This window comes from Schistocerca piceifrons, chromosome 8 (assembly GCF_021461385.2).
Source record: "Schistocerca piceifrons isolate TAMUIC-IGC-003096 chromosome 8, iqSchPice1.1, whole genome shotgun sequence".
NCBI classification, from domain to species: domain Eukaryota; kingdom Metazoa; phylum Arthropoda; class Insecta; order Orthoptera; family Acrididae; genus Schistocerca; species Schistocerca piceifrons.
This window is the reverse complement of record NC_060145.1, coordinates 472,231,354-472,258,834: the sequence shown is the minus strand read 5'-3', so window position 1 is coordinate 472,258,834 and position 27,481 is coordinate 472,231,354. Positions and strand designations below refer to the sequence as shown.

The 27,481-nt window shown below is 46.1% G+C and overlaps 1 pseudogene; it reads left to right on the top strand.

Annotated features, from left to right (window-relative positions):
- The first annotated feature begins 8,371 nt into the window (after positions 1-8,371).
- LOC124712835 lies at positions 8,372-8,489 on the top strand (annotated as a pseudogene).
- The last annotated feature ends 18,992 nt before the right edge of the window (positions 8,490-27,481 follow it).

Here is a 27,481-nt window from a genome sequence, read left to right as displayed (position 1 = left end):
GGAGGCATTACTTTTCAGCACGCCCTCGTACAGCCACTGATTGAGATCTCCCGGCTTTCTCTTTCGTCCCGACGCCTTAGGCGTCGGCCTTCCCGGCTTTAGCGTGAATTCAGCCTACATACGTGGAGAGCTTGTCCGTCTAATGGCATCAACTACTGCGCTGCGTCGGAAGGAAAAGCACCTGCACAAAGTGCTTATTTTTTTTATTGCGAACGGCACGGGGTCGCAATTAGGAGGCTAACCGCGCTGTGTGTTCCCGTCGTGGCGCCGAGATCGGATAAGAGACGACCAGGGGGCACGCAGTGAGCGGTGTTTTTAATTTGTGGGGTGTCGGGTGGCGGCCCTTGACCAGCTCTGCCCTGCCGCGGGCCCTTTACGACTTCCGGCGGTGCGTGGGCGGCGGGCTGTGGGCTGAGGCGCCGGGACGGGCCGCTCCCTAGCGCTGCGTCCACTGCCGCACCCCGTCTCATTCCGGTCGGGAGCCTCAGTGTGGACACTCGAGCTGCTTCAGCATCGCTCCCCTCGAGCCGTTAAATGGAGCTCGGAAATTAGAAGCACGCCAGTCACTGGCTACCTGCCAAATAAGGGGTTCAGCTTCGTTCAGTACCTCCAGGTGCAGCTCGTGGCGTGCGCACCACTACCCCTGGTAAAAGAGGCGAAGGGGTGCTGCCTTTCTGCTGTCCGTAAATGCGTCATCATTCAAGTGGGCTGCGATGTGAATGGATTGGCCGATCATACTAAAACTTTGTAAATATAAGATTACCATTGTAACTGAATGAACGTGATGCAACTACACTGCCGGGAAAAAGCAGTACACCTGAAAAGATGACGCCGATTTTGATCTATTTACAAAATGGTTCAAATGGCTCTGAGCACTATCGGACTTAACTTCTGAAGTCATCAGTCCCCTAGAACTTAGAACTACTTAAACCTAACTAACCTAAGGACATCACACACATCCATGCCGGAGGCAGGATTCGAGCCTGCAACCGTAGCGGTCGCGCGGTTCCAGACTGTAGCGCGTAGAACCTCTAGGCCACCCCGGCCGGCGATCTAATTACAGCATACGCCACCTGGGGTTATGGTAGATGTAATGATAATGTGATACGAGTAATACTCAATAATTTATTTGATGTGTGTGTCTGTGTTGAGGTGTAATGATAATGGTTTCGCCGTCGTCCGCCAACAAATAGTGCCATAGCTACTAGAGTATCATGTGTGTCTGCCATTTAATATGGAATGTTTACTATCAGCAGGGTCAGTGTGGAGCAAACATGTGAAGTAAGCAGGCAACCATGCCACAGAGATGCACTCATACTTTCTACAGCCAACTGGGAGAGTTTCAGAGGGGTCAAACTCTGGCCTTCCGAGTGGCAGAATGGTCCTTTCGGAGAACTGCCACACAAGTTGGACGTGCTGCGTAAGTTGCGCAATCTGTAGTTTCACATGTGTAGGTGAGCTTCTTGATTTCTACAAAGCATAGTCGCTCGCCAGGATCGTCGCATTGCGTCCCCGAATACGGGCCTTCTGGCCGACGATGCCATACGCTCATTTCATTTTTTTTTTTTTTACCATGCAAAAGAGAAACACAAGCCACAACTCCATGTAGCGAGCAGCTATAACCTCTAGTTTTACTCGGGACTTAAAAGAGATATCTCTTCCCTTCTAGTGTTAAGAACGATTGCAATATGTTACCTACCAATTCTACACAGGGGTCTATGACCTAAAATGAAGCAAGCGTCAAACATCCATTATGTTACAGAGCGACCTGCTTTGAAACCTCCATATATATATATATATATATATATATATATATATATATATATATATATATATACTCGTGGAAATGGAAAAAAGAACACATTGACACCAGTGTGTCAGACCCACCATACTTGCTCCGGACACTGCGAGAGGGCTGTACAAGCAATGATCACACGCACGGCACAGCGGACACACCAGAAACCGCGGTGTTGGCCGTCGAATGGCGCTAGCTGCGCAGCATTTGTGCACCGCCGCCGTCAGTGTCAGCCAGTTTGCCGTGGCATACGGAGCTCCATCGCAGTCTTTAACACTGGTAGCATGCCGCGACAGCGTGGACGTGAACCGTATGTGCAGTTGACGGACTTTGAGCGAGGGCGTATAGTGGGCATGCGGGAGGCCGGGTGGACGTACCGCCGAATTGCTCAACACGTGGGGCGTGAGGTCTCCACAGTACATCGATGTTGTCGCCAGTGGTCGGCGGAAGGTGCACGTGCCCGTCGACCTGGGACCGGACCGCAGCGACGCACGGATGCACGCCAAGACCGTAGGATCCTACGCAGTGCCGTAGGGGACCGCACCGCCACTTCCCAGAAAATTAGGGACACTGTTGCTCCTGGGGTATCGGCGAGGACCATTCGCAACCGTCTCCATGAAGCTGGGCTACGGTCTCGCACACCGTTAGGCCGTCTTCCGCTCACGCCCCAACATCGTGCAGCCCGCCTCCAGTGGTGTCGCGACAGGCGTGAATGGAGGGACGAATGGAGACGTGTCGTCTTCAGCAATGAGAGTCGCTTCTGCCTTGGTGCCAATGATGGTCGTATGCGTGTTTGGCGCCGTGCAGGTGAGCGCCACAATCAGGACTGCATACGACCGAGGCACACAGGGCCAACACCCGGCATCATGGTGTGGGGAGCGATCTCCTACACTGGCCGTACACCACTGGTGATCGTCGAGGGGACACTGAATAGTGCACAGTACATCCAAACCGTCATCGAACCCATCGTTCTACCATTCCTAGACCAGCAAGGGAACTTGCTGTTCCAACAGGGCAATGCACGTCCGCATGTATCCCGTGCCACCCAACGTGCTCTAGAAGGTGTAAGTCAAGTACCCTGGCCAGCAAGATCTCCGGATCTGTCCCCCATTGAGCATGTTTGGGACTGGATGAAGCGTTGTCTCACGCGGTCTGCACGTCCAGCACGAACGCTGGTCCAACTGAGGCGCCAGGTGGAAATGGCATGGCAAGCCGTTCCACAGGACTACATCCAGCATCTCTACGATCGTCTCCATGGGAGAATAGCAGCCTGCATTGCTGCGAAAGGTGGATATACACTGTACTAGTGCCGACATTGTGCATGCTCTGTTGCCTGTGTCTATGTGCCTGTGGTTCTGTCAGTGTGATCATGTGATGTATCTGACCCCCAGGAACTTTATTGAAAGTTTCCCCTTCCTGGGACAATGAATTCACGGTGTTGTTATTTCAATTTCCAGGAGTATATATATATATATATATATATATATATATATATATATATATATATACTAGTGGCCACTAAAATTGCTACACCACGAAGATGACGTGCTACCGACGCGAAATTTAACCGACAGGAAGAAGATGATGTGATATGCAAATGATTAGCTATTGAGAGCATTCACACAAGGTTGGCGCCGGTGGCGACACCTACAACATGCTGACATGAGGAAAGTTTCCAACCGATTTCTCTTACACGTTGCCCGGTGAAACGTTGTTGTGATGCCTCGTGTAAGGAGGAGAAATGCGTACCATCACGTTTCCGACTTTGATAAAGGTCGGATTGTAGCCTATCGCGATTGCGGTTTATCATATCGCGACTTCGCTGCTCGCGTTGGTCGAGATCCAATGACTGTTAGCAGAATATGGAATCGATGGGTTCAGGAAGGTAATGCGGAACGCCTTGCTGGATCGCAACGGCCTCGTATCAGCAGCAGTCGAGATGGCAGGCATCTTATCCGCATGGCTGTAACGGATCGTGCAGCCACGTCTCGATCCCTGAGTCAACAGATGGGGACGTTTGCAAGACAACAACCATCTGCACGAACAGTTCGACGACGTTTGCAGCAGCATGGAATATCAGCTCGGAGACCATGGTTGCGGTTACCCTAGATGCTGCATCACAGACAAGAACACCTGCGATGGTGTTCTCAACGACGGACCTGGGTGCACGAATGGCAAAACATTTTTTCGGATGAATCCAGGTTCTGTTTACAGCATCATGATGGTCGCATCCGTGTTTGGCGACATTACGGTGAACGCAAATTCGAAGCGTGTATTCGTCATCGCCATACCGGCGTGATGGTATGGGGTGCCATTGGTTACGCGTCTCGATCACCTCTTGTTCGCATTGACGGCACTTGGAATAGTGGTCGTTACGTTCCAGATGTGTTACGACCTTTGGCTCTACCCTACATTCGATCCCTGCGAAACCCTACATTTCAGCAGGATAATGCACGACCGCATGTTGCAGGTCCTGTACGGGCTTCTCTGGATACAGAAAATGTTGGACTGCTACCCTGGCTAGCATATTCTCCAGATCTCTCACCAATTGGAAACGTCTGGTCAATGGTGGCCGAGCAACCGGCTCGTCACAATACGCCAGTAACTACTCTTGATGAACTGTGGTATAGTGTTGTAGCTGCATGGGCAGCTGTACCTGTACACGCCATTCAAGCTCTGTTCGACTCAATGCCCAGGCATATCAAGACCGTTATTACGGCCAGAGGTGGTTGTTCTGGGTACTGATTTCTCAGGATCTATGCACTCAAATTGCATGAAAATGTAATCACAGATCAGTTCTAGTATAATAAATTTGTCCAATAAACACCCGTTTATCATCTGGATTTCTTCTTGGTGTAGCAGTTTTATTGGCCAGTAGTGCAATTACAGCAGACGCCACCTAGGGAGGGGGGGGGGGGGGGAAGGATATTAGATGTGATGATAATGATGATAATGTGATACGAGTAATACGTATTCGCAATTGCGAATTCATTTGATGTGTGTATGTGTGTTGAGGTGTAATGATAATGGTTTCAACGTCGTCTGCCAACAGATAATTTAGTGGCATAGCTATCAGATGGCCATTTGTGTCTACCCTTTAATAGCGAATGTTCACAATCAGAAGACTCAGTGAGGTGCAAACGTTTGGAGCAAGCAGGCAACCATGCCACGGAGACAGACTCGCACTTCCTACAACGAACTGGGCGAGTTTCAGAGGGGTCAAACTCTGGCCTTCCGAGTGGCAGAATGGTCCTTTCGGAGAGTTGACACAAAAGTTGGACGTGCTGCGTAAGTTGCACAACGATACTGGTGTCAGTGGTGACGTGAGCATTCTCACATCTGTAGACGAGCTTCTTGATGTCTACAAAGCATAGACGCTCGCCAGAATCGTCCCATTGTTAGGACAGCAGTGGCACATCGTACAGCTGCCAAAGCACAGATTAGAGGGCTTGTGAGCCCAGACCTGCCAATGCGAACTGTTGCGAACTGGTTATCAACAGTGGGACTAGACTACCGACACGCACATCTCTACCCCGTCTTCCACTCACGCCACTGCGTAGACGCACACAGGTGCTGTCAGAGGATCACTTGGAAAATGGAATGGCGCGCTGTGGTCTTCAGCGATGAAAGCAGATTCTGCCAGCACAAAAGTGATGATCATTTGGATGTACGCCATAGACCTGGTGAGCGCTGTGCCGTAGAGTTCTTTCGTCCAGGACACATTGGCCCCAGCCCCGGCCTTATGGTCTATGATGGGGTAGCTAACCAGCGTATGGTACATGGAATGTTGTTAGACCCTTTCTTGCAACGGGAAAGTGACGTGTTGTTCAAACAATACACAGCCCGTGTAACTCAACGTGCAGCAACTTCCTTGGCCAGCACGGTTTCTCATCTTGTCTACAATCGAGAACGAGGTATGATGGGACGAAATGTGACTCGTGCGACTCGTCAGGCAACAACTCTAACAGGTGCAGCAGGCAGCCCACGGAGGCTACAACACGTAGTAATATGCGTATTTCAGCATGAGCGATCAGTGGTACCTCAGAACCGTCTGTGCTACTGATCTGTATATGTAATCATTTCATGTACCCCGTATGCACTGCTGCAATAAAAATCTTGAGCGTCTTGGAAACCTCCAACAGGGTGTACTGTTTTTCTGGGAATGTATTACGTTTTGCATAAAAACTGTGTAACTTTTCAATTCAGATTACATGTGCTAATCTAGGATAGAACTGTCTACCCTATGTGTGAAAATCAACACAGCCGTGTAAATTACTTTCTGTGTGTTTGATACTAGTTACTCTAAACTGCATCTGACTATCTGCAAATGAGATTGAATATAAAGAATGGTTATCAATAATACTCAGAATTGCATAGTCATGGATCATTCACACACAATGGCTAACTGTTATGTATTAAAAAAAAAAATTCTTCTACTGAATTTATATGAAATTTGCAATGAATACTGTTTCTGGTTTGCCGGCCGCGGTGGCCGTGTGGTTCTAGGCACTTCAGTCCGGAACCGCGGGACTGCTACGGCCGCAGATTAGAATCCTGCCTCGGGCATGGATCTGTGTGATGTCCTTAGGTTAGTTAGGTTTAAGTAGTTCTAAGTCTAGGGGACTGATGACCTAAGATGTTAAGTCCCATAGTGCTCAGAGCCATTTGAAGCATTTGTTTCTGGTTTCGTGTTCGTCGTCATGGTCACTGGTGAGATATAAAGAGATATAAATCATCTAGAATGTTAGTAGTATCTTTACTATGTAGCTTTAAGAATATTGACTTAAACATACGGTGGCATTACTTGTAAGCACGCCGTCATTATTTTTCGCTTGAACTGACAACATAATGTGCAGTGTACGAATTTGTCATCTTCTGCATATCATTTCAGTGCACAAGAACTACCTGTGTTTTGTGTTCGGTGAGAGTTCGGTCGTTAGTTGACTCATATTGGCACCATAGAACCAGCACAGTTCACAAATTAGTATCGTATAATCTGTAAAAAAAAAAATTTCAATTCATATAAATGAATCAGGTGCTTTTCTCTGTAACACCTGTTCTGTCAGTGTTAATAACAAAATCCTTGTCGTAGTTTGTTATGAGGGCTCGAGTCTGGATTCGGAAATTTGCTTCTGGGTCAAGGACTTTCTGCAGCGAAGTGCTTTCGCTCTCGGATACAGATCTGGTGATTTTTCTGTGACGAATCCGGTGCCTTCGTTTGACGAACAGAACTGCTGGGTCAGAAGCTTAAAAATTCAAATCAGGAAATAAGCTAGCAGCAGAAGGGCGCGTTGCACGCTCTCATCGGCAGCTGCTGATTTCATTCTCGAGCTTGTATGAAACGATCATAGGTCCACGAATCAGTTGTTCGCTAGACTGACGCTGTCCACTTTCCTCTATTTCTCTTCGTCCTCGAAATCGCCTGATGAAGATGACGAGCCTTCTTTTCTTCAAACATAGGTACCTTCTTCTTCATCGATGTCTTGTTGGCGAATTAGTTTGTCTTGTACCAAGTGTTGTTACTCCTCTAGCATTTCGAAAATGTAGCGAAATATTTCTCCTTCAGTTACAAGTGTTCTAGTATTATTGCTGCAGAAGCTTTCAAAGCGATGAGCTTGTTTTGGAGAAGGAGCCGAAGGAGCTGCAAAGCGATTCGGCTTCACGATCAGGTCTACTTTCTCTCGCTGTCGAAGTACGAGGCACATCACTACGTTTAGCTCGTAAAATCAGACATCTGGAAGCTCTCACATGAAACTGCTTCGGGGCTAACATACGAATAAAGTATTCTTCAGGTTTGTGAACGCTGTTTTCTTTCTCCCTCGACTGACCGAAAGTTGTTTGTCCAAATGCAGTTGTTTATGATGGGTCATTACTAGCTGCAGGATTACGAAGAAATTACCTAGAAAATAGATAGAGATAGGATGGTGGGGGAGGGAGGAAGAAGGAGGTTATGCACAGAGAGAGGGCAGGAGCAAGTGATGATCAAAGAGAGAGGTTGTAAGATACCTTTATTTGCAGATAAGGACGCATTTTATTTTATTTTCAATTTACCTGTTTCACATACGAGAAATGGATGTATCATGGGCGGAGTACGTACGGAGTAATGGCGGATGTACACAATGCTTTAATGGTATGCTACCTTACCATGCTGATTTCCGTCGCATGCTGCTCACTGTTACATCCTGGTGTGTGTTGAACACGCAGATAGTATGATTTTCTCAGTCGATGGAGAGTACGTGCTGGAGATAGTTGAAATGTATGTTCTGTTCCAGAGCCTTCTTGTGAATTGCTGCGGGTTACGATTTATTTTGTTCGTAAGAGATGATAAAAGCTATCAAACCAAAGAGAAAGTGGATATGGACACGAAAGTGGGAACATCGGCTGGGCTAGTTAGAGCTTGAGGACGCCTGTTCTTTCAAAAACCATTAGAGGATGGACGAAGCAAATTTTGCAGAATTACTGCAAAAGGTCGCCCTTATCATACAAAAGCAAGACACAAACATGAGACCAGCATTACCAGCACAACTGAAGCTCGAGGTGGTTTTGCGATATTTAGCTGCAAGAGAAAGTCTTAAGGCCAACGGCCTTGCCGCAGTGGTAACACCGGTTCCCGTCAGATCACCGAAGTTAAGCACTGTCGGGCTGGGCTAGCACTTGGATGGGTGACCATCCGGTCTGCCGAGCGCTGTTGGCAAGCGGGGTGCACTCAGCCCTTGTGAGGCAAACTGAGGAACTACTTGACTGAGAAGCAGCGGCTCCGGTCTCGGAAACTGACATACGGCCGGGAGAGCGGTGTGCTGACCACATGCCACTCCATATCCGCATCCAGTGACGCCTGTGGGCTGAGGATGACACGGCAGCCGGTCGGTGCCGTTGGGCCTTCACGGCCTGTTCGGGAGGAGCTTTAGTTTTAGAAAGTCTTAAGTCTCATGAAGCTCTATACCGGTTGCCAGTTACCACCATCAGTAGAATTCAACATGAAGTATGTGATGCTATAAACTATGCACTGGAAGACTTCATAAAAGTAAGTACAACATTTCTTTCACAAGCGACGTATTTATTTCGTATAGTTTAATACAATATTAATGTAATTAATATAATAATATAGTTTTAATATAATGAATCATTGTGACAATGTTAATAACATTTTAACGTAGAGAAAGAGGCAAAGTTTAAGACAGATAGTGCAATTTTTTCTTGAAGTGTTTCGTACCATAATAACAATATTAACGAGATCTTTATCATTGTTTAAGTTTATGACCATTTACTATTGGAGGGAAAAACAAGGATTATTTCAAAACTAAATGCAAAATCTGTTTAACGTCCTTTAAACACACTTATAAATGCATATTTTAAAATGCATAAATATCGAATGAATATTCATTTCATCGATATTTAAATCACGTTTGACGTGGCTCTTAATACTACCTGAGCCCTTTAAAAGAAGTACTCAAACTGGATTTCAGTTCACAAGCAAATTCCTTATCGCTTCAGACAGTATGCCCCCTCCGAAAAAATGTTCCGCCGCCTCGCCCGTATTTTCATCATGGAACGTCTGCACTGATAAAGTTGGTGCACGTGAAACAGCACGTTTCCTCTTGTCGATTATCTTGGTTCGTAGCTGCGCCCTGTTGGCAACATAACGAAAGCTATTCTTCGGTCAGAAGTTTCACCCGTTCGTTTCAAACGAGACACTGTATTTCTGCCGGTAACCGTACTGCACTAGATATAGGTAAATTTCTTAAATGACCTACTACACTGTTTCCACACGAGTGAAATCCATCATCCGTAGCTTACGAAAGGTCATTTGTTTGTCTGATTTTACCCAGAATTTTATCAACCTTTTGCAATGAGTTTACTTTCTTCTCTGTCTGGGGTGGTCAGGAGACGTAAAGTTCAAATATGTGTGTGAAATCTTACGGGATTTAACTGCTAAGGTCATCAGTCCCTAAGCTTACACACTACTTAACCTAAATTATCCTAAGGACAAACACACACACCCATGCCCGAGGGAGGACTCGAACTTCCGCCGGGACCAGCCGCACAGTCCATGACTGCAGCGCCAAGACCGCTCGGCTAATCCCGCGCTGCGGAGACGTAAAGGCAGACTGCTGTTTTGACTGAGAGGATGTAGATTGAAAGTGTGCAGATGATGACTCATCGAATACAAGATGCTCATGTCGGTGTGGAGACAGTGTTGTCTGAATTCTGTGTCTGAAAAGAAACAAACAGTCAGACAGAAAAATGTATTTCACATTCTTGCTTCAGGCGCTAGATAATCAAGAAAAATGGAAGTAGATTGAACATGGATTCAGGCCCAAACGAATATTTCCTGTATGCGTCTCATGAAACCATTTGCTAAAACTACTCAACAAGAGGAGAAAAATATCTTTAATTATCGCCTTTCCGGAGCAAGAACGGCGATGGAAAGTACATTTGACATATTGACTATGAAGTTTAGAGTCTATGAAAAGCCTAACTAAACTTGGAAAAAATCGTAAAGGCAACGTGTGCGTTGCATAATGGTTGCGCAAAACAGATTCAGATTACATTACAAAAAGGTTTACAGATGCCAGTGCTGAAGTTGTGGACTTGCAGTTAATCACAGAGAAAATCGTGGGCAAGACATCATCACGCGACAGCGAGTGAATAGTTATTGTGGTCAGGCTAAATGGAAAAGGGAACAATATGTAAACTACTTTAATGGTACTCCCACAAACATGGATGAGTTTTGTGTTTTGCAATAAACTCAATAGTTTCTCTGTCTTTCCACCTGAATGACAAGACTTTTGCAACTTGTGTAATCAAAACTTTGAAAGAAAGACGAGTGCAACTGGAGCTAGTCAGTGGGAGTACCAAAATTCTGGTGTGAGCTACAAGCTTTGACTCCCCCCCCCCCCCCCCCCCCACCACCACCACAGCAGCTAACACCACAATCCCTTCCCCGCTACGGTTTACTCGTGCTGCAATATCAGATGCCTTACGAGCAGACAGCATGCCGTTTACCACAACAAGGAGCGTGCTGTTCCCCGTGTACTTTTTAGGGCATGCTGTCTACTCGTGCTATGCAAAAGGGCCGTGTACAACCGCCCTAAGGAGCGAGCGGCAGGTTCCCCCGCTGGATAACAGAGGCGGTTGGCCATCTGGCGTTTTCAGAGCCAGCTGGATGAGATGCCCATGCAGAAATCTCTCATAACGTCACCAAAGAGACACGTAGGAAAAGTACATTTACTCTGGCGCAAATCAAGTAATTGTTATTATTAAATATTTCCTAGTCCACAGCTCGTGGTCGTGCGGTAGCGTTCTCGCTTCCCGCGCCCGGATTCCCGGGTTCGATTCCCGGCGGGGTCAGGGATTTTCTCTGTCTCGTGATGACTGGGTGTTGTGTGATGTCCTTAGGTTAGTTAGGTTTAAGTAGTTCTAAGTTCTAGGGGACTGATGACCATAGATGTTAAGTCCCATAGTGCTCAGAGCCATTTGAACCATTTTTGAAATATTTCCTAACGAAGTTACCTTTGGCCACTCAGGCATTAGGAGGAATCTACGGGTCATAAATAGGTTCTTACAAGGCCAAGAAACGTTGATATTAATAACTTTGGCGTAACTGAAGATGTACGATGTTATAGGAACTGTACCGACTGTTCGCTCAAGTTACAGAATGGGCGCCATATCAGGCAGTCGCCGACAAGATGCCTGTCGATCTACCTCGTACCGTTAACAGTTAGCTTACAATCAATGTGAACAAGTTCATTTTACGGTGTTTCTTAAATAAACGGACCATAATGGCATCACGTGTAAAATTATTTGCACAAAAACCTTCTTCCCGCTCCATTACGTGAAACATAGGCAGTAACAGGTACAAAGAACTTCTACGCGGCAGCTTACTGAGTCATTTCAAGGACGGACTGCCTTAATCATCGCAAAACTCAGGTGGGAAAGCGTCGTTAGTTACACTGTACGCCCTTTGTTCTACCATCTACGTACTCGCCGACTAATATGAGGCATTTCTGGAGGTTTAGTACGAGTGAGGGCTTCTTGTAAGGTGAGGAGGACATGGACAGAGAGGGGGGCGGAAGGAGATTAGGACGTATATCCAATTCCCAAACATAGACTATGTGATCAAAACTATCCGGACACCCCAAAAACATTAGATTTTCATATTACGTGCATTGTGCTGCCACCTACTGCCAGGCATTCCATATCAAGGACCTCAGTAGTCATTAGACATCATGAGAGAGCAGAAAGGGGCGCTCCGCGGAACTCACGGACTTCGAACTTGGTCAGGTGATTGGGTGTCACTTGTGCCATAAGTCTGTACGCGAGATTTCCACACTCCTAAACATCCCTAGGTCCACTGTTTCCGACGTGATAGAGAAGTGGAAACGTGAAGGAACACTTATAGCACAAAAACGAACAGGCCGGCGTCGTCTGTTGACTGACAAAGACCGCCAACCATTGAAGACGGTCGTATTGTATAATAGGCCGACATCTATCCAGATCATCACACAGGAATTCCAAACTGCATCAGGATCCACTGCAAGTACTAGGACAGTTAGGCGAGAGATAAGAAAACTTGGATTTCATGGTCGAGAGGCTGCACATACGCCACACATCACGCCGGCAAATGCCAAACGACGCCTCGCTTGGTGTAAGGAGAGTAAACATTAGACGATTAAATAGTGGAAAAACGTTGGCAGGGTGTGGGTATGGAGCATGTCCGGTGGACGTCATCTGCCAGCGTGTGTAGTGCCAACAGTAAAATCCCGAGGCGATGGCGTTATGGTGTGGTCTTGTTTTTCATGCAGGAGGCTTGCACCCCTTGTTATTTTGCGTGGCACTATCCCATCACAGGCTAACATTGATATTTTAAACACTTTCCTGCTTCCAACTGCTGAAGTGCAATTCGGGGATGGCGATTGCATCTTTCAACACGATCGAGCACCTGTTCATAATGTAAGGCCTGTGGCGGAGTGGTTACACGACAATAACATCCCTGTAATGGACTGGCCTGCACAGAGTTCTGACCTGAATCCTACAGAAAACCTTTGGGATGTTTCGGAACGTTGACTTCGTGCCAGGCCTCATCGACCGTCATCAGTGCAGCACTACGTGAAGAATGGACTGCGATTCCCCAAGAAACCCTCCAGCATCTGATTGAACGTATTCCTGCGAGAGTGGAAGCTGTCATCAAGGCTATGGGTGGGCCAACACCATATTGAATTCCAGCATTACCGATGGAGGGCGCTACGAACTTGTAAGTCATTTTCACCCAGGTGTCCGGATACTTTTGATCACATAGTGTATGTAGCAATTCCGAAGCATTGCCGGGGTTGCTGTTATTAGACATAATCGACGCTTCTTGGACAGGATGTCAGAAGGGTTACATGACGTGGTACAATTTAACGGCAATATATTTAGCATGGACAATGGTAAAACTTTTAAAGAATAGTGTTTTGAAACTTAGAATACACATTTAAAAACTTGGAAAACACATTTAAAAATTATCAAAATAGAAATATCTTTTCACAAAGGTATTGCAGTTAGTCTGGGATATATCTAACCTTTATGTGTTGCAAGATATGGTTGGCAAAGATATGGATGTCATTACACCATCATATGGTTGAAGCGTTCTGTTGGCACCACGTACCAATCCTCAGACATCGCTGTGGAAGATGGGCTACGATATGTCCCCTCAGTAAGCCTAAGACATGTTGTAGAGGCCTTCATTTATGCATTACACTAATGCTCGGAGACTGCGGATTGTTACGTAAAGAAATGGAGCGGCCAGCCACTTTTTATGACGGCTTTATTTGCTGCAAGGCATTTTTCTACATCAACTCTCAGCAAGCTACCTGACGGAGTGTGGCGGAGGTTACTTTCGATATGACAACTGATACTCTCTTCCCTGTCCATTTCGCTATTGACGCTTTGGAAAGAATAATTGTCGGTAAACCTCTGTAGTGGCTTTAATTTCTCAAATTTTCACGTTGCGGTCATTACGCAAGACGTATGGGGGCGGAAGTAATATGTTGTCCGACTCTTCCAGAAAGTACTCTCTCGGAATTTCAGTACTGATCCTCTTCGTGATCCGGAGTGCCTCTCTTTTAGCGGTTGCAGACTAAATGCGCCGCTCTTCATTGGACGTTCTTTATCTCTTCTATTGGTCTTACCTGGTAACGGTTCCATACTGAGGCACAGTAACCTAGAATCGGTCGTACAAGTGTTTTGTAAGCCACTTCTTTCGTGAATGACTTATATTTCCATAATGTTCTTCCTATGAATCTACCTGGTATTTGCATTTCCTACTGTTTGTTTTATGTGGTTATTTCACTTAAGGTAACTCGGTTGGTTACTCCTAGCTATTTTACGATATTTAGTCATCAACAGTGTAGCTGTACGGTACTTGATTCCTTCTCCTATGTATGCGCAGTACACTACATATATCAACGTTCAGGGTTAGCTGTCAGTCCCTGCACCTTTCATCAGTCCTCTGCAAGTCATTCTCTCCCTCATCATCTGCGAACAAACTTAAAGAGCTTCTGACGCTTATTACTAGATCATTTATATGCTCGAACATTGCAAACGAAAAGTGTCCTATCATACACTACTGGCCATTAAAATTGCTACACCACGAACGTGCTACAGACACGAAATTTAACCGACAGGAAGACGATGCTGTGATATGCAAATGATTAGCTTTTCAGAGCATTCACACAAGGTTGGCGTCAGTGGTGACACCTACAACGTGCTGACATGAGGAAAGTTTGCAATCGATTTCTCATACACAAACAGCAGCTGACCGGCGTTTCCTGGTGAAACTTTGTTGTGATGCCTCGTGTAGGGAGGAGAAATGCGTACCATCACGTTTCAGACTTTGATAAAGGTCGGATTGCAGCCTATCGCGATTTCGGTTTATCGCATCGCGACATTGCTGCTCGCATTGGTCGAGATCCAATGACTGTTAGCAGAATAAGGAATCGGTGGATTTACGAGGGTAATACGGAATGCCGTGCTGGATCCCAACTGCCTCGTATCACTAGCAGTCGAGATAACAGGTATCTTATCCGCATGGCTGTAACGGATCGTGTAGCCACTCCTCGATCCCTGAGTCAACAGTTGGGGACGTCTGCAAGACAACAAGCATTTGCACGAACAGTTTGACGCCGTTTGCAGCAGCATGGACAATCAGCTCGGAGACCATGGCTGCGGTTACCCTTGACGCTGCATCACAGACAGGAGCGCCTGCGATGGTGTACTCAACGACGAACCTGGGTGCACGAATGGCAAAACGTCATTTTTTCGGATGAATCCAGGTTCTGTTTACAGTACCATGATGGTCGCATCTGCGTTTGGTGACATCGCGGTGAACGCACATTGGAACCGTGTATTCGTCATGGCCATACTGGCGTATCACCCGGCGTGATGGTACGGGGTACCGTTGGTTACACGTCTCGGTCACCTCTTGTTCGCATTGACGCCACTTTGAACAATGGACGTTACATTTCAGATGTGTTACGAAACGTGGCTCTACCCTTCATTCGATCCCTGCGAAACCCTACATTTCAGCAGGATAATGCACGACCGCATGTTGCAGGTCCTGTACGGGCCTTTCTGGATACAGAAAATGTTCGACTGCTGCCCTGGCCACCACATTCTCCAGATCTCTCACCTTTTGAAAATGTCTGGTCAATGGTGGCCGAGCAACGGGCCCGTCACAATACGCCAGTCGCTACTCTCGATGAACTGTGGTGTCGTGTTCTCCATGGGCAGCTGTACCTGTACACGCCATCCAAACTCTGACTTAATGCGCAGGCGTATCAAGGCCGTTATTACGGCCAGAGGTGGTTGTTCTGGGTACTGATTTCTCAGGATCTATGCACCCAAATTGCGTGAAAATGTAATCACATGTCAGTTCTGGTATAATATATTTGCCCAATGAATACCCGTTTATCATCTGCATTTCTTCTCGGTGTAGCAATTTTAATGGCCAGTAGTGTATTTCGTCGGGGTACACCAGAAATTAGCCTTACATCTGTCGATTTTGATCTAAGAGCAACGTATTGACTTTTGTCTGCAAGGAAGTCCTCATTACAGTCGCAAATTTGGCCCGATGCTCTGTAACCTCGTGTTATAAGCTGAGCGTCGTTGCCTACGGCGCTATGAATCTCACTTAGGAACAGAAGTAGCTGAGTACCTCACGATCTCTGACTACGGTATCCATATTGATTTTTTATACAATAGATGTTCGTTCTCCGAACACGTCACAGCACGTGAGTAGAGAACATGTTCACAATTCTGCAGTAGACTTACGTTCTCGATATAAGCGTGCTAGATCTGCGTGCGGCTCTGGCAGCAACTGGGAGTCTCTCCGACCCAGAGAAAACTTGACCAACATTTGCTAGCGGTAGTTACAACGGACGGCCGCTGTGGCCGAGCGGTTCTAGGCGCTTCAGTCCGGAACCGCGCTGCTGCTACGGTCGCAGGTTCGAATCCTGCCTCTGGCATGGATGTGTGTGATTTCCTTAGGTTAGTGAGGTTTAAGTAGTTCTAAGTTCTAGGGGACTGATGACCTCAGAAGTTAAGTCCCATAGTGCTCAGAGCCTGTCCCACGACGCTGCTTGAAAACGGGAAAGGCCAGCCTTCGTTTTTCAGTCGCCAGGAACCCTTCGTCACACCATCAACCTACCATAAACTACTGCTAGAAGGGGAGAAAGTTCTTTCGCATAATGTCTGTACACTGTTAGCAGGTGTCTCCTCTGAACCAGATGCGATTGTATTTATATTCTGCGACCACTTATCTCAGTGACTGCCATTTCAGCATTTCGGATGACTTAAACTGTGGTGTCACCGCCAGACATCACACTTGCTCGGTGGTAGACTTTTAAATCGGCCGCGGTCCGCTAGTATACGACGGACCCGCGCGTCGCCACTATCAGTGATTGCAGACCGAGGGCCGCTACACGGCAGGTCTAGAGAGACTTACTAGCACTCGCCCCAGTTGTACAGCCGACTTTGCTAGGAAAGGTTCACTGAGAATTACGCTCTCATTTGCCGAGACGATAGTTAGCATAGCCTTCAGCTAAGTCAATTGCTACGACCTACCAAGGCGCCATTTATCCTTTGCTATGTATCTAATGACGCATATACTGTATCAACAAGACCAATGTTCACCAATTGTGGATTAAAGTTAAGTATTCCAGCAGCTACGTACTTTTCTTTATAGCATTCATTACGTATCCTGTTTCAGACCTCACGCCAGCCTGCGTGAGTTTAAGCGCGTGCCTTTCGGTTACCCGTCACTGTGGATTGGCTGTCTTGCCAGTCCACAACATAAACGATGCACCATACTACAATCGTCCACAGTTAAAGAATTTTGCAGGAGCGGAGTTCAATATTTCAGCCTTTTCCCAGTTATCCTCCGCTTTGGTGCCAGTGTGGTGACTGAGTGACTGAATAGATCATTTCGACCCTCTTATTGATTTTACGGCCGGCCGCGGTGGCCCAGCGGTTCTAGGTTCTAATACTGCCACGGGCAGGGATGTCTGTGATGCCCTTAGGTTGGTTAGGTTTAAGTAGTTCTAAGTTCTATTGGACTGATGATCTCAGGTGATAAGTCCCATAGTGCTCAGAGCCATTTGAACCATTTGAACTGATTTTACGTAAGACGAAAACCCCTTAGGTTTTTAGGCAGATCATTTGGCGAACTTACTTTCTGAGTTACTGAATGCTTCTCTCATTCCTGTCCTTACACTCCTTTCGGTTGCTCATCCATCCTCAGTTGCCACAGTACAGTTATTTTTCATCATTATTTGTTTATGATGACTGCAGCTCGATTTCGAACGCTGGAGCTGCCCTTTATTTCGTGTTTATGAAATCACTTTTTTCTGCTTAGGTTACTTTCATGTCGCAGAGCGTGTAAGCAGCTTTTTGTCTTAGGAATCACCTCTCCGATGCCTGTCAGTTTCTTTTTCTTACCGTCCACTACTCACGTCCATGTGTCATGGATGGTGCTGACATCTTTTCGTAGAATTTAAGAAGAGTTTTCTTTGATACCTTGATTCTGAGGATTCTATATATTTTTCCATTAACGCAGTTAAATCATTCTTTTGCATGTTCGTTTCTATTATGAATGAGATGATATTTGCTAAGAAGTTGAACGAGTTCATAAATATACAGTGTGATTCCCTGATGATCCTTCAAACATTCAGGGATGATTGAGAAGGGTAAATGCTTCAGTTTGAGGTAGGGGTCCATGGTCTGGAAACGATAGAGTCGACAGTAGTAAGCGAAAATGGTTATGATTCATATGATAGTGGATTACATGTACCAGCACCGTTATTGCCAATATTGTATGGCAACCAGCTTTCAGATATGGTAGTACGGACCAAAGCAAGGAAGAAAGTCGGGTAAACGTGGGCTCTATTACGCATGCCTTGTGCTTGTTAACTAGAAGAGATTTGTGTCACAGTAGCGGAGATGAAGCTTTTAAAGGTATACATTTTAGAGCCCATATTTGTTACATTTTTTTGCTTGTTTTGGCCAATACTTCCGAAAGTTGCCTTCCTGACAGTCTCAATAACAATGGTACCGGAACACATGTTTTACTGTCAGAGCTATCGGAATGATTTTCACCTATAACTTTCGACTAGCTCGTTTCCGAACCATGCCTCTTAACTCAAACGACACATTCAACCTCCTCCACTATCCCTTAAAGTTTGTGACTTCACGGAATCATCCTCTATGTATATATCTAACCTGAAACAAAAAGAGTAATTGTAATTCATTTTTCGGTTGTTGAGCTACGCAGAAAAGACGTCGAGTTATTGCAATTATTTGCAAATGAAAATACCACGCTATTACTAATTATTAGAGTTGCGTTCTAGCAACACTATGGTTCTGTAATTCTGGTTGGTTGGTTGATATGGGGGAAGGGACCAAACAGCGAGGTCATCGGTCCCATTGTAGTAGGGAGGGATGGGGAAGGAAGTCGGCCGTGCCCTTTCAGAGCAACCATCCCGGCATTTGCCTGAAGCGATTTAGGGAAATCACGGAAAATCTTAATAAGGATGGCAGGACGTGGATCTGAACCATCGTCTTCCCGAATCCGAGTCCAGTGTGCGAACCACTGCGCCGCCTCGTTCGGAGGTGGTTCTGGTGCAGTACATAAATGATGTAATAAATGGTAGCACTGCGAGTAGTGTTGGTAGCGAAAGAAACATAAAGAGGATCTGTGAGAGACAAACTGGGAGCCGACCACTTGTCTTTGGTTGTTGTTCGTTTGTTTTGAATATCGCTGAGTGTTAGCGCATTGTGTATTTTATATCTTTACAAAATGTACATTGCATTTTATAAGTAATAAAAATTAGTTGATGGCGTAACTTGTTACCGTTCTTGTTTAGTACTCAGTAGAACGTTCTTCGTCGTGATCAAAGGCTAGAGTTTGATAAGTGCCAAAGTTGTTTCTGAATAACATAAATATCTTTTGTATAAGATTGATGAAGTATTGAAGCGATGTTTGATATTTTTTGCTTTGCGTTTTTTTTAAAAATTTCTCCTATTTTTGTGCGAGTTGCATTTCCTGGCGCTACGTGATAAATCTCTATTGTTTTATTTTTTTTATTTTTACTATTTAGTTCCTCTGTTTCACGTTACAAATCAACAATTTTCGAATAAAATCTGAATTAAATAGAACGGAAATATTTCATAGGGTTATGCGGCCCTCTATATATCCCCTCTCATTTTCTAGAAAGTTCACCTCTTTTGGTTTCTGGGGTATTCTAGTAAGACACTAGTCTCAGATGCAAACAAAGTGATGGAAATGACGTAACGCCAAATAGATATGCAACACACCTAACACTCAAGTATTGCTGTTACGATCTTACCTGGCCGAGGCTATTAGGACCACTACCGTGGTCTACGCTTACTTATGATAGTCTACAGTAGCCTATGGTAGTTTTGCAACTCTATTAATAACCAATCTATTTATGTTAAACCAGATTAGAATTACATATGCCCTTATTAAAGGACACCTCGTAACGCTTACTGATCACGCAATGTCTTTATCATTTCCTAATCACCTGCACTACCGCCATCCATTCACACCTCATCAATATTGGTACATTCCCTCCCACTGACGCCCTTTCTGTTAATAGTACAGTGTTACCAGCGTACTATGGGACTTGCCCGCCTCCCACCTGCTGAGCTGTGTCGTCAATATGAACGGGATGTCGGGCCTAGGAGCCCGCAGATCCCAAACACGGCGCTGGAAGCTCAGGCAGTGTGTTACACGGATCAGGCGGCCTGCGTCACGAGGCAGCAGCCGTCAGCAGGGCGGGCCGTGAGCCGCGCCGGACGCGAACACTTGTCGCTGGCCTGAGTCATAAGCCGCGGCCGCAGGTGGGTCCTAAGCCGCCGCAGCTGGCTGCGCTCGGCACTCTCGCGGAGGCGACGGCCACGGCCCGGGGCACAGGTCTGCTGACGCGGACACGGCGGCGCGGTGGGTCGCATCGGCGAGATCCAAGGATCCTCATCTTGTATTCAAACATCACCTGTTGTAATATTTCTCGCTTAGTCAGCCATCATATTAGGCTCCAAGAAGCTGTTCCCCCAGAGCAGTGGAGGTGCAAAAAGTATATAGATGGCGAAATGTGGTGTGAGGTACCTGTGACAGATGTTGGATTCGGTACCATTCCCGTGAGAAAGACCGCCTGCATAATGCTACTGCCCTGTGATTGGCTTCTGTGTTCGGAGCAAGGGCGCCAAAACGTTAAAGTACAGTTATTACTATTAGTTAAACTACTCATTGGAATGACTTCAATTTTTAATATAAATATCTTTCAACAGCTGACTATCAATCAGTCATTTTAGAATTATTAAAAACAATTTAAATCAAAAACAAAAGACTGACGAAATTGCAGACGAAGCGCTTCGGAAGCGTTCGGATCACGCCTTTTCTGGTATGGCGCGCGAAGTGTTTCGGGCTCCGTCCGGATTAGGCAGTCGAGAAGAACAGACATGTTGTATGTCGTAGTAAGTGTTTCCAATTTTTAATTAAGTTCCTGTTCGTCACTCTGGTTTAGGCAGTCGAGAAGAACAGACATGTTGTCTGTCGTAGGATGTGTTTCCAATTTTTATTTAAGTTCCTGTTCGTCACTCTGGATTAGGCAGTCGAGAAGAACAGACATGTTGTCCGTCACAGGATGTGTTTGCCAGTATTCAGTATTAAAAGATTCACTTCGGTAGTCATGAGGTACAGACACGTGCCACAAATAGTGTAAAGATACATTTTCGTAAACATTGTGTTTGATCATGTACTTTGCTGTATCAGAAGGTGTTGTGTTAAGATCATGTAGTCTTCTCGTGTGGCTACATTAAAATACGCGAGTGGCATCCCAAAGAAGTGATACATTATTTCAGAACAGAACCTCGCTAGAAGTCAGTTTCAGCGTCAAGATACAGAACCTACGACCTGCGTGCTGTTTTCTGCGCTCGGGACATCGACTTGAAGACAGCAGGTTAGTGAACTATAACAGAACCTTCGTATTCCACACAGTGCAGTGGAAACAACTAGGCGCCTCACGTGTACTGCACGCACAGAATAAATGTGCTCAGTGACACGTCACCTGCAGTAACGCAGAGGAGGTAAAGGGGGATGATCGATATTAATATCAACAACCAATTCATTCCTTCTTTCTTGCCGTACTGTACGCAAATACTGTAGCACCATTCTAGGCGAAGCCACAGTAAAGCTGAAGGGAAAGTTCCGGGTTCTGCCTCTAGAGGGACCAATCGGGCCTTACCGATCGCGCTGGTGTCCTCAGCCAACGGGTTCATCGGATGCAGTACGGTTGGGCATGTGGTCAGCACTCCTCTCTCTCGGTCGCTATCTGGTTTCTTAACCTTCGAGACGCTCCTCACTTGGCCTCACGAGCCTGAGTGTAACGCGCACCAGTCCTTCAAACAAGGAAAATTTCGTGGCAGCACTGGGAATCGAACCCGGATTCCCCGTTTGGCGCTCAGCCGCACTGACCACTCGGCTGTCGAGGCGGACAAAGCCACAATAACGCCTTGGATAAAGCATCAGGTGGACGTTCTACAACAGAATAAATGTCGAAATTATTTGGCTAAGAGGTCATTGTGGCTTTCGGTGCAAGAAAATGGCGGACGGGCCTGCAAGCGTCACGATCGTTATGGGACACCATTAATACGAGAAATTTCCGAGCTTAGACTTTCTTGCGACTTTGACGGCATCACTGAGAAACCGGTGCGACAATCTGAAAGTTTTGAAATAGGCGCAGACTCCGCAGCCGAGCAAAAAAATTCATTCTGAAACACCTTTTCATTTTGAAGACTTTCTCAATAATAAATTTTTAAGTCTGGCATTAAAAAAAATTCAAAAACAATTTCCAATAGCTGACAATTTTTCTTATGAAAAGCAGATTGCAATGTATGACGTTAAGAACTTCCCAATGATAAGATTTTTAACTTGACATATATATAAAAGAGAACAATTAAAAAAAAAACTCTTTTAAAAATAGCTCTATGTAAAGGATATTGCAAAGTTCGACGTTAACAATAAGTAGATTTAAAACTTGTTATATCAATAAGGGAACGATTCCAAGAAAACTTTAAGTAGCTTGCTTGTACTAAGCAAAAACTGTTGTCTCTCGCCAGTTACATAACTTACACTTGTTACGAGATAAGTGTGAATAAGCCAGCACACAAACCTTCAAATTCAAGGCAGTTCCCAAAAAAAAAAAAAAAAAATCCTTAGCTCGGTGAGGGAGTGACACGTGTAAAGGGGCTCAGATCACAATGGGCAGAACAGTTACTGGTGGTCTACAGGGCCACAGCAGATCAGCCCCAAAACTTGCATTACAAGCCACCATCTCCCCGACTTACCCAAAACCAGAAGATGTAGCAAGGGCTCTAAATCACCCAATCGAGGTGTGAATGAAACGGCCCGACCAAGAAGCAATTACCACATTCCCGCGGACAGGCAAACGAAAACTTTGGTGGGAAGACCCCAACAAAACCACTGGTGAAGAAACTCATACACTTTACTAGAACTTGAAAAACCCATTCTGTATAACGAACTCCGTTACATAAAAACAGTACTCAACTTCTCACACTCCACCACAGCGCCGAGAACACGTTGCACTTCCAACCGCTGCCAGTGGTTTCAACAGCCGATAAGAAGACATACGGTCCCACGCGCTGATCTCCTGCACCACGGCTTCTAAGCTTCATAACCACATACATGCGGGTAAGGCAGACAGTCTCTGACAGCCAAGAGGTCGGCCAAAGCACGTGGCGAGCAGTTGACAACCCCCAGCAACAGGGCCCCGCTGGCGCCACCACCTCTCTCGGTCACCGCCCAGTACGTACTCCTCGATCGTCACGCGACCGTACACTTGCTCCACCTTCCGACAGAGGGCGGTAGCGATCCAAACAGCGCGCCAAACCGAAAGCACCACTGCAAACACTAGTCGCGAAGCGAAAGCACTCCGTCTGGCGCGCTTTTCGAAGAGCCGGACACAACTACGGCTCAAGGTCGTGTTTGGAGTCGACCCAGACTGCCGTGGTATACCTGACAACCAGGAGTGATGGTCTGGAGTGCCATTCCTGTCCATAGCAGGACATCTTTATTGTCATCCGCGGTATCCTTACAGCACAGCCATACGTCAACGATATTTTACGCCCCATTCTGTTCTCCTTGATGGGAAGCCATCCTGGCCTTACATTACAGCAAGATAATTCCCATCTAAGCACAGCGAAAGTTTCTACTGCTCGTCTTCGTGCTTGCCGTACTCTTCCTTGGCCAGCAAGTTCGGCAGATCTCTTCCCAGTTGCTGACGTTTGGATTATTGTGGGCGGGGCCCTCCAACCAGCTCGGGATTTTGACGATCTAACGGGAAAAAATGGACAGAATTTGGTACTTTACCCCCAGGAGGAGATCCGACAACTCTATCGATCAATGCGAAGCTGAATAAGTGCTTGCAAAGAGCCAGAGGTGAACCAACACGTTATTGCATTGCTCAGTTTATGAAGCTCCTATTCTTGAGTAAATTTACCATTTTTTATGAAGTTGTTTTCATTTGTATGTTTGCACATGTCGTCGTCCCACCTACCGATTTCCGTCCTATTCGTATAATTCTTTTCTGGTTTGTCCGTTTTTGTTTTAGAGAGTATTTTTACAAAATTTGAGGATTGGTTCCAACTTCATATAAACGCATGCCCGAAAATTTTTCGTTTTAGAGCTTACACTGGAGATGGTTGGAGCTCATCAACACAGAAACTCGTCGTAAGTGCTCGAAATGTCCTCCTCCTGCTTATAAACACGCATGTACTCGTCGAATTAGGTACTGTCCCATCCTTTCCTGATGGTTTCGAACGGTTTCGCAGGCCTCCATGACACATCGATGAAGAGTTTCTGTATCCTGGTCGTCTGCTTCACAGACCAATTTTTTAAGGTGCCCCCAGAAGTGATATTCCAAAGGACTGAGGTGGGGGAACTATCAGGCCATGGAACTGGTCCTCCTCTCTTTATTCATCCATCAGAGTAGATATCATCCAGTGCATCTAGAAACCACGTTTCTTCTTATTTGTACGAGCACTTAGTTGGTAGGTGTTCGAGGGTCTTTTAGATAAAGACCCCGTAGACAACAGCTGTAAGACGACCTAGGAAAATATATGGCAGTACCGGACAGTCATCTACAGTTCCAGCCAACACATTAACCTTAAAATCATGCTGATGTCTAGCCTGTAACGTATCATGTGGATTCCCGTCGACTCTTTTACGGTTGGTTGTGAAATTTTCTTATTCCATCTTTTCCAAACGTTGCCTCGTCCGTAAAGAAAACGCAAGAGAGAAAGAACGGATTCGTAATTTGTGCAGCAAAACATCGGCAAAAGTTCTTCCATGGTGGGTGATCAGCGGAGTCAGGCCCTGCACGTGCTAAAGATGATACGGACACTTGAGCTACTCGTGAAGTATTCTCTCTGCTGAAGTTGGATATGTATCACGTGCAAGGGCCACTTGTCTGGAGCAGATGCCTGGCTCTTGTTGGGCAGCCCGTAGAATGTGCACTCCGTGGTCACGATTGCGAACAACACTTGGTCTTTCTCGGTCAGCAGTGTGTGATGGTACGCATCCATTCTCGGTAACGTGACGATACACAGCACCAAGAACCATTCGCCCGTCCGTACATAAAGATCATGCTTGCCTAGTTGCGAAGTGAATATCTTGTCCTGTTTGAACGGAGCGCTACCTGTAATACCCCAACACAACAGACACGTTGGAGACAAAACGAATAACGACTGTAAGCATGCCTCGTTGGCAACATAACGCCGTCTAGGATACAGCGAGTCCAATGGGTGCACAGATAAGTCAGAGTGTTCGGTTGTATCTAAATAGCCTTTGAACGTCAATTTTCATTAATAACTCGAAAACGAAGGATTTTCGGACATATATTTATATGATCTTTTTTCAGTGTTTGGTGTAAGGAACCTGTTTCCAGAGCTTATAAAAGTATTTTTGAAACACCCTGTCCATTTCATGATTTCACATTACTTTCCGATTTAATACAAAAAACTGATGAATAAAATATCTGTCCAAAGTACGAGGCCCGATAAAGCCATTCCCGATACTTTACGGGCTCCTCACACCCTCAATACGCATTGCGCAATTCTGGGTGTTGCTCAGTAGTATTGACCGCCTTAAGATTACTGTTGACGATATGTGCCGTATGTTGAATAAGATTACGAAGCTTTAAAAATGTCGACTCTCTTTCTATATAATGTGCAATATTTTGTACCGTGTAAGGGTGGTACTGCCCAATACACACACATCAGTTTCTGCCGCGACCGAGAGAAATTCTATACACTCGGAACGAATTCCTGCAAAAAACTGAAAAAGATAAATGACAAACGATCAGGAAGTAGGCTGGAAGATGTATGTTGCGAAATGTAATTCCTGATTCATTAGGAAACGCCAGAGAAATCGTTGCCCACAATAGCATAGGAAACGGGAGATCATAGTGCCATTTCAGTAAGCGGAAATGTTTATTTTCCTGCGGTAGTTCTCAGAATTGGAAAATAAGTTCAGGTCAGGTGGCCACTGAGAATACGTGTTTACTTATTTATCATGCTACAGTTGTCCCAGCACGGGTATAAGATCATACAAGCTATCAATCAGTAAAATTGTTTTATGATGCAGTACACAAATGCTTAGAGAACACAGATGGAGACGATAAATTCATTGTCTGTAGCTTAAGAGACTCTGCTAAAATGAAATGGCGCATTGAAATTTTCACATAAAGCTTGTCGGGCTTTATACGGCTAGTGGAGCAGCGACAAAACAAGGAGGGGTATGTTTTATTTGGAGGCGGCAGCAGGGTCTGCAGGTGTGTGTGTGGGCTGCGCTCCTGTTGTGAATTCCGCATGGGTGGGGGGTGGGGGACTATGTGGACAACAGCAGAGGTACGGGTTCGCCAGGGCTGGCGCCCAGCTGACGACGCAGAGGCCGGCTAATTTCAGAGAGACGCTCCGGTCGCGAGACATGTCCTGGTACCCACCTGCTAAACAGCTGCTGCTGAAGTTGTGGGAAGCTTTCGATGCTGACCCAGTGTAGAGGCCGTTTTACTTTATTTTTGTCAGGTGATGCTCCGGACTACTTTTTCTGGAATGCAGTTTTCAATTGGACGGACGCGTAGTGATGTCCGTGCCTGAGGACGTTTTCCAGCCGATGGAGCGGACACTGCTACTATTGGCTCCAGTGTATTAGATACATTTCGATAGAGGCCTGCATCTTGAAGTGAAATTTTCCCATTGGTGCCGCCTTAGCGCGCTTTCTTGAGCACTAGATAGGTTTCTGGATGTGGCGCGAAGGCAGAAGTGTCGCGGCCGGAGAGAGGCACACTGCGATCTAAGCGGGACATTAAGGGTGGCGACCGCCGTTACGAAGAGTCTGGTTCGGGCAGCGGTCTCCGTAAGTCGAGGTTCTAGCTCCGGACCGCAGCCGCCATTCCGGTAGTTGAATTCGGGCAGCCTCGCCGCAGTGGGACGCACGACTCGGAGAATTTGGCTGTGGGCTACGTTGGTGTGTAGCAGCCGGACCTGTCGTTGCAGACCCATCTCGCGGCGCCCACGCAGTTCTTAGACGCAGCCGTGGCGCTGTTGCCTGCCAACTCCAAACGACAGTTTTTGGTGAGATAACGTGGCGGTTTTGAGGTTAGTAACTTTGGACTACTAACTTGCTGCAGGTTTTCTGTAGAATTCCGTTTCATTGAGATTGGTCAGTTCAGCGCAACGTTTCATAAATGCAGATTCGTCACATTCTAGATTTGTGTAATAATTTTAAAATATTCCCTGTGCCATTATTTGGAGGGGCTGTTCAATTAACTCTTGTTTATAGCATTTGTGGGAAAGTGCAGGGGCACTTATACGACCAAGTTGTAGGTACACTTTTTTCCAACAACCATGTTGCGTTTCTGTCAGGTGTCACCTCAGTCTGTAATTCGGGAACACGAATAGGTAACGGGCTCAAGTCAGTGGCCATTTAAGACAGAGCACTTTCCACCGTTTTGTCGCAGAGCTTTGTTTAATTTTACTGCTGCTGCAGCCTCATATTAGACAAAATGACCGACCTCTTTCAACTGGTCCGCCTCGGTAACCGCATGTTCAACT